We start from the raw sequence: 11598 nt of genomic DNA, 5'->3' as shown, positions 1-11598 counted from the left end.
GGCACAAACACAGCAGTGAAAATGAGCTAAACCCCATTATAGAAATAAATTTTAAAACCAAAAACGCAGAAACAATGAAAGAGAGAAAAATTCTTACAAAATTCGCTCAGGGGCTGTGATGCAACCTGGAATGACCACATATAAACCCACAGCTGGATAAGACATAAGACTGGACACTTGGGGTTGAGAGGATTGGTGAGCTTTGGTGAGCAACTGCCGAAAGTTTAATGCAATACTTCATGCTACTCATTCCAAGGGTCCCAACACTCCAGGTTGAAGGGAATCTTCCTACAGCTAAACCTTGCATGGGAAATCCAGCAGATGGTATACAATATGATCGGGAAAGGTTTCTAAAACGCACCTCATTTTCCTCTCCTGGGGCTCCGGATCAACATTCCAGCCACTTTACTAACAACATCCCCACATGGAGAGTGAATGCCTTTAAGTTCCGGTATCGCACAGTCTGCAGTTAGTGTGGAGGATGAATGGGAATAGGGGGAACCAGTGAGAAAATAGCTGTAGCGGTTTCAATGGCCACATGTCACTCTAATTTCACATAGGAAGAAGAATTAACCAAAGGCACAGCAAGGTGCCCCAGAAGAAGAATAGGGCCTGAAGAAATCCTGTGGATATGAGGCAAGATCACAAAAATAAGACCTGAAAAATGGAACTAAGTGCAACTGCAATTCAAAAACCTGCAGAGTTATAAACGACAACTATTTTCCAAAAGTATATTGAGGTAAGGCTATGAAGAGGCACTGACAGCAAGGCAGAATTGCAGGAAACCGATTTCAGGAGGTAGACTGGAATTGCATCGAAAACATATGAAAAGACTCAGAACATCAACAATCATGCACTTGGCCAAAAAGGGCGTATGCGTTTTTTCCTGAATATATTAAGGAAGAAACCCATACACCCTTTCTGGCCAACCAAGCAAGCTTGCAAAGGAAATCTGCACTACAATGAAGTCTCACTGCCCCACAGTCAAAAGGGCCATCTGAAAAAAGTGTAAAATCCAGAAAGGCAGGACAGGCCATGGAGAACTGGGAGCCTTGTTATGCTGATGGGCGGGATGTAAATTGCCAACAGTCTCTCTGGAGAAGTGTATGGTGTTTCCTGAAACATCTAAAAAACAAAGCAACAGAGCCTAGGGCAAGTCCACTTATGGTCCTATAGCTTAGGGAAATGAAAATCAAAAAGACACAGCCACCCCAAAGTTTGGGACAGCTCTGTCTACAAGAGCCTAGTTTACGGTACAAGTTCAATATCACAGAAGAGCGAAAAATGGATAAAGAAGTTGGGGTACTTACGTACAATGCAATATCACTCAGCAATGAAATCTATGTCATCAGGCCCGTAGCAGCATAATGAGTGGATTCAGGTACGATGATTCTAAGTGAAATAGGGTCACACAGAAAAAGAAATATCATAAGATATCACTAATACACGGAATGTAAACTTGGCTACACAGGAACTGAATTACAAAACAGAACAGGGTCTCAAATTTAGAAAACCAACTTATGCTTGCTTAAGGGGAAAGGTGAGTTGGGGTGCTGCATGAAACCAGAGATTGAAATGAGCACAGATAAAGTTTATTAAGCCAAATATGTAATAGACAAGAGCTACTCCTTGCTCAACGAAATGGACTCAACACCCCATATTAAACGCCTAAGAATGTACCTGACTAGTAAGTATCTTAAAACCTATGGATTGCTATGTATCCGAAAGAGAATCAAGTGTGTGTACAGGGGCATAAATGCAGCAGTGATAGAATTGGAGAGGTTCGTTGAGCAAATGAAGACCCTTTGAAGTCATATTGCATGGTACCCATTCCACAGGTCTCAACTCTCCAGGTTTAAGGGATTCTTCCTTCAGCTAAAACATGCATGTGGAACCCAGAGTATGATCACCTGTGTGATCAGGAGACGTGTTCAAATAAGTCTCAGTTTTCATGCCCTGGTAATCGGGTGCAACATTCCAGACGCTTTACTAACACTCTCCCCACTTGGAGAGTCAGTCCCTTTAACTTCCTGTTTGGCCAAGTTTGCAATTTCTGCGGAAGATGAACAGGAATAGAGAGAATCAATGAGAGACTAGCTGGAGGTGTCTGGACGGGCAAATTTAACTCTCATTTCCCACCAGGAAGAGGAAATAACCAAAGGCTCAAGGTGCCATGCCGGAACCAGATAAGGGCCTGAAGTCATTCTGCGGTGTTGCGGCCGGCTCACAAGAAAGCGAGTTGAAGAAAGGAGCTCAGGGGCACTGTAATTCACAAACCTGCAGAGTTATAAATGACAGCTATCGTCCAAAAATATACTGAAGTAAGGCTGCCAAGAGGACTTGAAAGCGGGGCAGAATTGCAGGAAACCGATTTCAGGAGGTAGACTGGAATTGCATTGAAAGCATAGGAAAAGAGGCAGAACGTCCACAATGATGCACTTGGCCAAAAGGGGCGTATGCGTTTTTTCCTGAATATATTCAGGAAAAAACGCATACGCACTTTTTGGCCAACCAAGCAAGCTTGCAAAGGAAATCTGCACTACAATGAAGTCTCACTTCCCCCCGGTCAAAAGGGCCATCTGTAAAAAGTGTAAAATCCAGAAAGGCAGGACAGGCCATGGAGAACTGGGAGCCTTGTTATGCTGATGGGCGGGATGTAAATTGCCAACAGACACTCGGGAGAAGTGTATGGTGTTTCCTGAAACATCTAAAAAACAAAGCAACAGAGCCTAGGGCACTTCCACTTATGGTCCTATAGCTTAGGGAAATTAAAATCAAAAAGATACAGCCACCCCAAAGTTTGGGACGCCTCTGTTTAATAGAACCTCGTTTACCGTACAAGTTCAATATCACAGAAAGTGAAAAATGGATAAAGAACTTGTGATACTTACGTACAATGCAGTATCACTCAGAAATGAAATCTATGTCATCAGGCCCGTAGCAGCATAATGAGTGGATTCAGGTACGATGATTCTAACTGAAATAAGTCACACAGAAAAAGAAACATCATAAGATATCACTAATACACGGAATGTAAACTTGGCTACACAGGAACTGAATTCCAAAACAGAACAGGGTCTCAAATTTAGAAAACCAACTTATGCTTGCTTAAGGGTAAAGGTGAGTTGGGGTGCTGCATAAAACCAGAGATTGAAATGAGCACAGATAAAGTTCCTTAAGCAAAATATGGAATAGACAAGAGCTGCTCCTTGCTCAACGAAATGGACTCAACACCCCATATTAAACGCCTAAGAATGTACCTGACTAGTAACTATCTTAAATCCTATGGATTGCTAGGTCTCCGAAAGAGAATCAAGCATGTGTACAGGGGCATAAACGCAGCAGTGATAGGATTGGAGAGGTTTGCTGAGCAAATGAAGGCCCTTTGAAGTCATATTGCATGGTACCCATTCCACGGGTTTCAACTACCCAGGTTTAAGGTATTCTTCCTTCAGCTAAAACATGCATGTGGAACCTAGGGTATGATCAACCATGTGATCGGGAGACGTGTTCAAATATGTCTCAGTTTTCGTACCCTGGTACTCGGGTGCAACATTCCAGACGCTTTACTAACACTCTCCCGACTTGGAGAGTCAGTCCCTTTAACCTCCTGTTTGGCCCAGTTTGCAATTTCTGCGGAAGATGAACAGGAATAGCGAGAACCAATGAGAGACTAGATGGAGGTGTCTGGACGGGCAAATTTAACTCTCATTTCCCACCAGGAAGAGGAAATAACCAAAGACTCAGCATGCCGGGCCGGAACCAGATTAGGGCCTGAAGCCATCCTGCGGTGTTGCGGCCAGCTCACAAGAAAGCGAGTTGAAGAAAGGAGCTCAGGGGCACTGTAATTCACAAACCTGCAGAGTTATAAATGACAGCTATCGTCCAAAAATATATTGAAGTAAGGCTGCCAAGAGGACTTGAAAGCGGGGCAGAATTGCAGGAAACCGATTTCAGGAGGTAGACTGGAATTGCATTGAAAGCATAGGAAAAGAGGCAGAGCGTCCACAATGATGCACTTGGCCAAAAAGGGCGTATGCGTTTTTTCCTGAATATATTCAGGAAAAAACGCATACGCCCTTTTTGGCCAACCAAGCAAACTTGCAAAGGAAATCTGCACTACAATGAAGTCTCTCTTCCCCCAGGTCATAAGGGCCACCTGAAAAAAGTGTAAAATCCAGAAAGGCAGGACAGGCCATGGAGAACTGGGAGCCTTGTTATGCTGATGGGCGGGATGTAAATTGCCAACAGACACTCGGGAGAAGTGTATGGTGTTTCCTGAAACATCTAAAAAACAAAGCAACAGAGCCTAGAGCACTTCCACTTATGGTCCTATAGATTAGGGAAATTAAAATCAAAAAGATACAGCCACCCCAATGTTTGGGACGCCTCTGTTTACAAGAACCTCGTTTACCGTACAAGTTCAATATCACAGAAAGTGAAAAATGGAGAAAGAACTTGTGGTACTTACGTACAATGCAGAATCACTCAGCAATGAAATCTATGTCATCAGGCCCTTAGCAGCATAATTAGTGGATTCAGGTACGATGATTCTAACTGAAATAAGTCACACAGAAAAAGAAACATCATAAGATATCACTAATACACGGAATGTAAACTTGGCTACACAGGAACTGAATTCCAAAACAGAACAGGGTCTCAAATTTAGAAAACCAACTTCTGCTTGCTTAAGGGTAAAGGTGAGTTGGGGTGCTGCATAAAACCAGAGACTGAAATGAGCACAGATAAAGTTCCTTAAGCAAAATATGGAATAGACAAGAGCTACTCCTTGCTCAACGAAATGGACTCAACACTCCATATTAAACGCCTAAGAATGTACCTGACTAGTAAGTATCTTAAATCCAATGGATTGCTATGTCTCGAGAAGAGAATCAAGCATGTGTACAGGGGCATAAACGAGGCAGTGATAGGATTGGAGAGGTTCGGTGAGCAAATGCAGACCCTTTGTAGTCATATTGCATGGTACCCATTCCACGGGTTTCAACTACCCAGGTTTAAGGTATTTTTCCTTCAGCTAAAATATGCATGTGGAACCTAGGGTATGATCAACCATGTGATCGGGAGTCGTGTTCAAATATGTCTCAGTTTTCCTCCCCTGGTACTCGGGTGCAACATTCCAGGCGCTTTACTAACACTCTCCCGACTTGGAGAGTCAGTCCCTTTAACCTCCTGTTTGGCCCAGTTTGCAATTTCTGCGGAAGATGAACAGGAATAGCGAGAATCAATGAGAGACTAGCTGGAGGTGTCTGGACGGGCAAATTTAACTCTCATTTCCCACCAGGAAGAGGAAATAATCAAAGGCTCAGCGTGCCGTGACGGAACCAGATTAGGGCCTGAAGCCATCCGGGGGTGTTGCGGCCAGGTCACAAGAAAGCGAGTTGAAGAAACGAGCTCAGGGGCACTGTAATTCACAAACCTGCAGAGTTATAAATGACAGCTATCGTCCAAAAATATACTGAAGTAAGGCTGCCAAGAGGACTTGGAAGCGGGGCAGAACTGCAGGAAACCGATTTCAGGAGGTAGACTGGAATTGCATTGAAAGCATAGGAAAAGAGGCAGAGCGTCCACAATGATGCACTTGGCCAAAAAGGGCGTATGCGTTTTTTCCTGAATATATTCAGGAAAAAACGCATACGCCCTTTTTGGCCAACCAAGCAAGCTTGCAAAGGAAATCTGCACTACAATGAAGTCTCACTTCCCCCCGGTCAAACGGGCCATCTGAAAAAAGTGTAAAATCCAGAAAGGCAGGACAGGCCATGGAGAACTGGGAGCCTTGTTATGCTGATGGGCGGGATGTAAATTGCCAACAGACACTCGGGAGAAGTGTATGGTGTTTCCTGAAACATCTAAAAAACAAAGCAACAGAGCCTAGGGCACTTCCACTTATGGTCCTATAGCTTAGGGAAATTAAAATCAAAAAGACACAGCCACCCCAAAGTTTGGGACGCCTCTGTTTACAAGAACCTCGTTTACCGTACAAGTTCAATATCACAGAAAGTGAAAAATGGATAAAGAACTTGTGGTACTTACGTACAATGCAGTATCACTCAGCAATGAAATCTATGTCATCAGGCCCGTAACAGCTTAATGAGTGGATTCAGGTACAATGATTCTAACTGAAATAAGTCACACAGAAAATGAAACATCATAAGATATCAGTAATACACGGAATGTAAACTTGGCTACACAGGAACTGAATTCCAAAACAGAACACGGACTCAAATTTAGAAAACCAACTTATGCTTGCTTAAGGGGAAAGTTGAGTTGGGGTGCTGCATAAAACCAGAGATTAAAATGAGCACAGATAAAGTTCCTTAAGCCAAATATGGAATAGACAAGAGCTACTCCTTGCTCAACGAAATGGACTCAACACCCCATATTAAACGCCTAAGAATGTACCTGACTAGTAAGTATCTTAAAACCTATGGATTGCTATGTCTCTGAAAGAGAATCAAGCGTGTGTACAGGGGCATAAACGCAGCAGTGATAGGATTGGAGAGGTTCGGTGAGCAAATGAAGACCCTTTGAAGTCATATTGCATGGTACCCATTCCACGGGTCTCAACTCTCCAGGTTTAAGGTATTCTTCCTTCAGCTAAAACATGCATGTGGAACCCAGAGTATGATCAACCGTGTGAACGGGAGACGTGTTCAAATATGTCTCAGTTTTCCTCCCCTGGTACTCGGGTGCAACATTCCAGACGCTTTACTAACACTCTCCCCACTTGGAGAGTCAGCGCCTTTAACCTCCTGTTTGGCCCAGTTTGCAATTTCTGCGGAAGATGAACAGGAATAGGGAGAACCAATGAGAGACTAGCTGGAGGTGTCTGGACGGGCAAATTTAACTCTCATTTCCCACCAGGAAGAGGAAATAACCAAAGGCTCAGCATGCCGGGCCGGAACCAGATTAGGGCCTGAAGCCATCCTGCGGTGTTGTGGCCAGCTCACAAGAAAGCGAGTTGAAGAAAGGAGCTCAGGGGCACTGTAATTCACAAACCTGCAGAGTTATAAATGACAGCTATCGTCCAAAAATATATTGAAGTAAGGCTGCCAAGAGGACTTGAAAGCGGGGCAGAATTGCAGGAAACCGATTTCAGGAGGTAGACTGGAATTGCATTGAAAGCATAGGAAAAGAGGCAGAGCGTCCACAATGATGCACTTGGCCAAAAAGGGCGTATGCGTTTTTTCCTGAATATATTCAGGAAAAAACGCATACGCCCTTTTTGGCCAACCAAGCAAGCTTGCAAAGGAAATCTGCACTACAATGAAGTCTCACTTCCCCCCGGTCAAAAGGGCCATCTGAAAAAAGTGTAAAATCCAGAAAGGCAGGACAGGCCATGGAGAACTGGGAGCCTTGTTATGCTGATGGGAAGGATGTAAATTGCCAACAGACACTTGGGAGAAGTGTATGGTGTTTCCTGAAACATCCAAAAAAACAAAGCAACAGAGCCTAGGGCACTTCCACTTATGGTCCTATAGCTTAGGGAAATTAAAATCAAAAAGACACAGCCACCCCAAAGTTTGGGACGCCTCTGTTTACAAGAACCTCGTTTACAGTACAAGTTCAACATCGCAGAAAGTGAAAAATGGATAAAGAAGTTGTGGTATTTACTTACAAAGCAATATCACTCAGCAATGAAATCTACGTCATCAGGCCCTTAGCAGCACAATGAGTGGATTCAGGTACGATGATTCTAACTGAAATAATTCACACAGAAAAAGAAACATCATAAGATATCAGTAATACATGGAATGTAAACTTGGCTACACAGGAACTGAATTACAGAACAGAACAGGGTCTCAAATTTAGAAAACCAACTTATGCTTGCTTAAGGGGAAAGGTGAGTTGAGGTGCTGCATAAAACCAGAGATTGAAATGAGCACAGATAATGTTCCTTAAACCAAATATGGAATAGACAAGAGCTACTCCTTGCTCAACGAAATGGACTCAACACCGCATATTAAACGCCTAAGAATGTACCTGACTAGTAAGTATCTTAAAACCTATGGATTGCTATGTCTCCGAAAGAGAATCAAGCATGTGTACAGGGACATAAACGCAGCAGTGATAGGATTGGAGAGGTTTGGTGAGCAAATGAAGGCCCTTTGAATTCATATTGCATGGTACCCATTCCACGGGTTTCAACTACCCAGGTTTAAGGTATTCTTCCTTCAGCTAAAACATGCATGTGGAACCTAGGGTATGATCAACCATGTGATCGGGAGACGTGTTCAAATATGTCTCAGTTTTCGTACCCTGGTACTCGGGTGCAACATTCCAGACGCTTTACTAACACTCTCCCTACTTGGAGAGTCAGTCCCTTTAACCTCCTGTTTGGCCCAGTTTGCAATTTCTGCGGAAGATGAACAGGAAGAGCGAGAACCAATGAGAGACTAGCTGGAGGTTTCTGGATGGGCAAATTTAACTCTCATTTCCCACCAGGAAGAGGAAATAACCAAAGGCTCAGCATGCCGGGCCGGAACCAGATTAGGGCCTGAAGCCATCCTGCGGTGTTGCGGCCAGCTCACAAGAAAGCGAGTTGAAGAAAGGAGCTCAGGGGCACTGTAATTCACAAACCTGCAGAGTTATAAATGACAGCTATCGTCAAAAATATATTGAAGTAAAGCTGCCAAGAGGACTTGAAAGCGGGGCAGAATTGCAGGAATCCGATTTAAGGAGGTAGACTGGAATTACATTGAAAGCATAGGAAAAGAGGCAGAGCGTCCACAATGATGCACTTGGCCAAAAAGGGCGTATGCGTTTTTTCCTGAATATATTCAGGAAAAAACGCATACGCCCTTTTTGGCCAACCAAGCAAGCTTGCAAAGGAAATCTGCACTACAATGAAGTCTCACTTCTCCCCGGTCAAAAGGGCCATCTGAAAAAAGTGTAAAATCCAGAAAGGCAGGACAGGCCATGGAGAACTGGGAGCCTTGTTATGCTGATGGGCGGGATGTAAATTGCCAACAGACACTCGGGAGAAGTGTATGGTGTTTCCTGAAACATCTAAAAAACAAAGCAACAGAGCCTAGGGCACTTCCACTTATGGTCCTATAGCTTAGGGAAATTAAAATCAAAAAGACACAGCCACCCCAAAGTTTGGAACGGCTCTGTTTACAAGAACCTCATTTACAGTACAAGTTCAACATCGCAGAAAGTGAAAAATGGATAAAGAACTTGTGGTACTTACGTACAATGCAGTATCACTCAGCAATGAAATCTATGTCATCAGGCCCGTAGCAGCATAATGAGTGGATTCAGGTACGATGATTCTAACTGTAATAAGTCACACAGAAAAAGAAACATCATAAGATATCACTAATACACGGAATGTAAACTTGGCTAACAGGAACTGAATTCCAAAACAGAACAGGGTCTCAAATTTAGAAAACCAACTTCTGCTTGCTTAAGGGTAAAGGTGAGTTGGGGTGCTGCATAAAACCAGAGACTGAAATGAGCACAGATAAAGTTCCTTAAGCAAAATATGGAATAGACAAGAGCTACTCCTTGCTCAACGAAATGGACTCAACACTCCATATTAAACGCCTAAGAATGTACCTGACTAGTAAGTATCTTAAATCCAATGGATTGCTATGTCTCGAGAAGAGAATCAAGCATGTGTACAGGGGCATAAACGAGGCAGTGATAGGATTGGAGAGGTTCGGTGAGCAAATGCAGACCCTTTGTAGTCATATTGCATGGTACCCATTCCACGGGTTTCAACTACCCAGGTTTAAGGTATTTTTCCTTCAGCTAAAATATGCATGTGGAACCTAGGGTATGATCAACCATGTGATCGGGAGTCGTGTTCAAATATGTCTCAGTTTTCCTCCCCTGGTACTCGGGTGCAACATTCCAGGCGCTTTACTAACACTCTCCCGACTTGGAGAGTCAGTCCCTTTAACCTCCTGTTTGGCCCAGTTTGCAATTTCTGCGGAAGATGAACAGGAATAGCGAGAATCAATGAGAGACTAGCTGGAGGTGTCTGGACGGGCAAATTTAACTCTCATTTCCCACCAGGAAGAGGAAATAATCAAAGGCTCAGCGTGCCGTGACGGAACCAGATTAGGGCCTGAAGCCATCCGGGGGTGTTGCGGCCAGGTCACAAGAAAGCGAGTTGAAGAAACGAGCTCAGGGGCACTGTAATTCACAAACCTGCAGAGTTATAAATGACAGCTATCGTCCAAAAATATACTGAAGTAAGGCTGCCAAGAGGACTTGGAAGCGGGGCAGAACTGCAGGAAACCGATTTCAGGAGGTATACTGGAATTGCATTGAAAGCATAGGAAAAGAGGCAGAGCGTCCACAATGATGCACTTGGCCAAAAAGGGCGTATGCGTTTTTTCCTGAATATATTCAGGAAAAAACGCATACGCCCTTTTTGGCCAACCAAGCAAGCTTGCAAAGGAAATCTGCACTACAATGAAGTCTCACTTCCCCCCGGTCAAACGGGCCATCTGAAAAAAGTGTAAAATCCAGAAAGGCAGGACAGGCCATGGAGAACTGGGAGCCTTGTTATGCTGATGGGCGGGATGTAAATTGCCAACAGACACTCGGGAGAAGTGTATGGTGTTTCCTGAAACATCTAAAAAACAAAGCAACAGAGCCTAGGGCACTTCCACTTATGGTCCTATAGCTTAGGGAAATTAAAATCAAAAAGACACAGCCACCCCAAAGTTTGGGACGCCTCTGTTTACAAGAACCTCGTTTACCGTACAAGTTCAATATCACAGAAAGTGAAAAATGGATAAAGAACTTGTGGTACTTACGTACAATGCAGTATCACTCAGCAATGAAATCTATGTCATCAGGCCCGTAACAGCTTAATGAGTGGATTCAGGTACAATGATTCTAACTGAAATAAGTCACACAGAAAATGAAACATCATAAGATATCAGTAATACACGGAATGTAAACTTGGCTACACAGGAACTGAATTCCAAAACAGAACACGGACTCAAATTTAGAAAACCAACTTATGCTTGCTTAAGGGGAAAGTTGAGTTGGGGTGCTGCATAAAACCAGAGATTAAAATGAGCACAGATAAAGTTCCTTAAGCCAAATATGGAATAGACAAGAGCTACTCCTTGCTCAACGAAATGGACTCAACACCCCATATTAAACGCCTAAGAATGTACCTGACTAGTAAGTATCTTAAAACCTATGGATTGCTATGTCTCTGAAAGAGAATCAAGCGTGTGTACAGGGGCATAAACGCAGCAGTGATAGGATTGGAGAGGTTCGGTGAGCAAATGAAGACCCTTTGAAGTCATATTGCATGGTACCCATTCCACGGGTCTCAACTCTCCAGGTTTAAGGTATTCTTCCTTCAGCTAAAACATGCATGTGGAACCCAGAGTATGATCAACCGTGTGAACGGGAGACGTGTTCAAATATGTCTCAGTTTTCCTCCCCTGGTACTCGGGTGCAACATTCCAGACGCTTTACTAACACTCTCCCGACTTGGAGAGTCAGTCCCTTTAACCTCCTGTTTGGCCCAGTTTGCAATTTCTGCGGAAGATGAACAGGAATAGCGAGAACCAATGAGAGACTAGCTGGAGGTGTCTGGACGGGCAA

The 11598-nt window shown here is 43.7% G+C and overlaps 1 long non-coding RNA gene across 1 annotated transcript in view; it reads right to left on the bottom strand.

Annotated features, from left to right (window-relative positions):
• Window positions 1–1307: 1307 nt before the first annotated feature.
• Window positions 1308–11598, bottom strand: part of LOC307181303 — a 307184-nt gene continuing 296893 nt past the window's right edge. The window contains exon 3 of the long non-coding RNA XR_013826384.1: window positions 1308–1392. This is a non-coding gene — a long non-coding RNA (uncharacterized lncRNA). The remainder of the gene's footprint in view (window positions 1393–11598) is intronic.

This window comes from Stenella coeruleoalba (genome assembly GCF_951394435.1).
Source record: "Stenella coeruleoalba genome assembly, contig: scaffold_103, whole genome shotgun sequence".
Lineage (NCBI taxonomy): Eukaryota > Metazoa > Chordata > Mammalia > Artiodactyla > Delphinidae > Stenella > Stenella coeruleoalba.
This window is presented reverse-complemented; position numbering and strand designations above follow the sequence as displayed.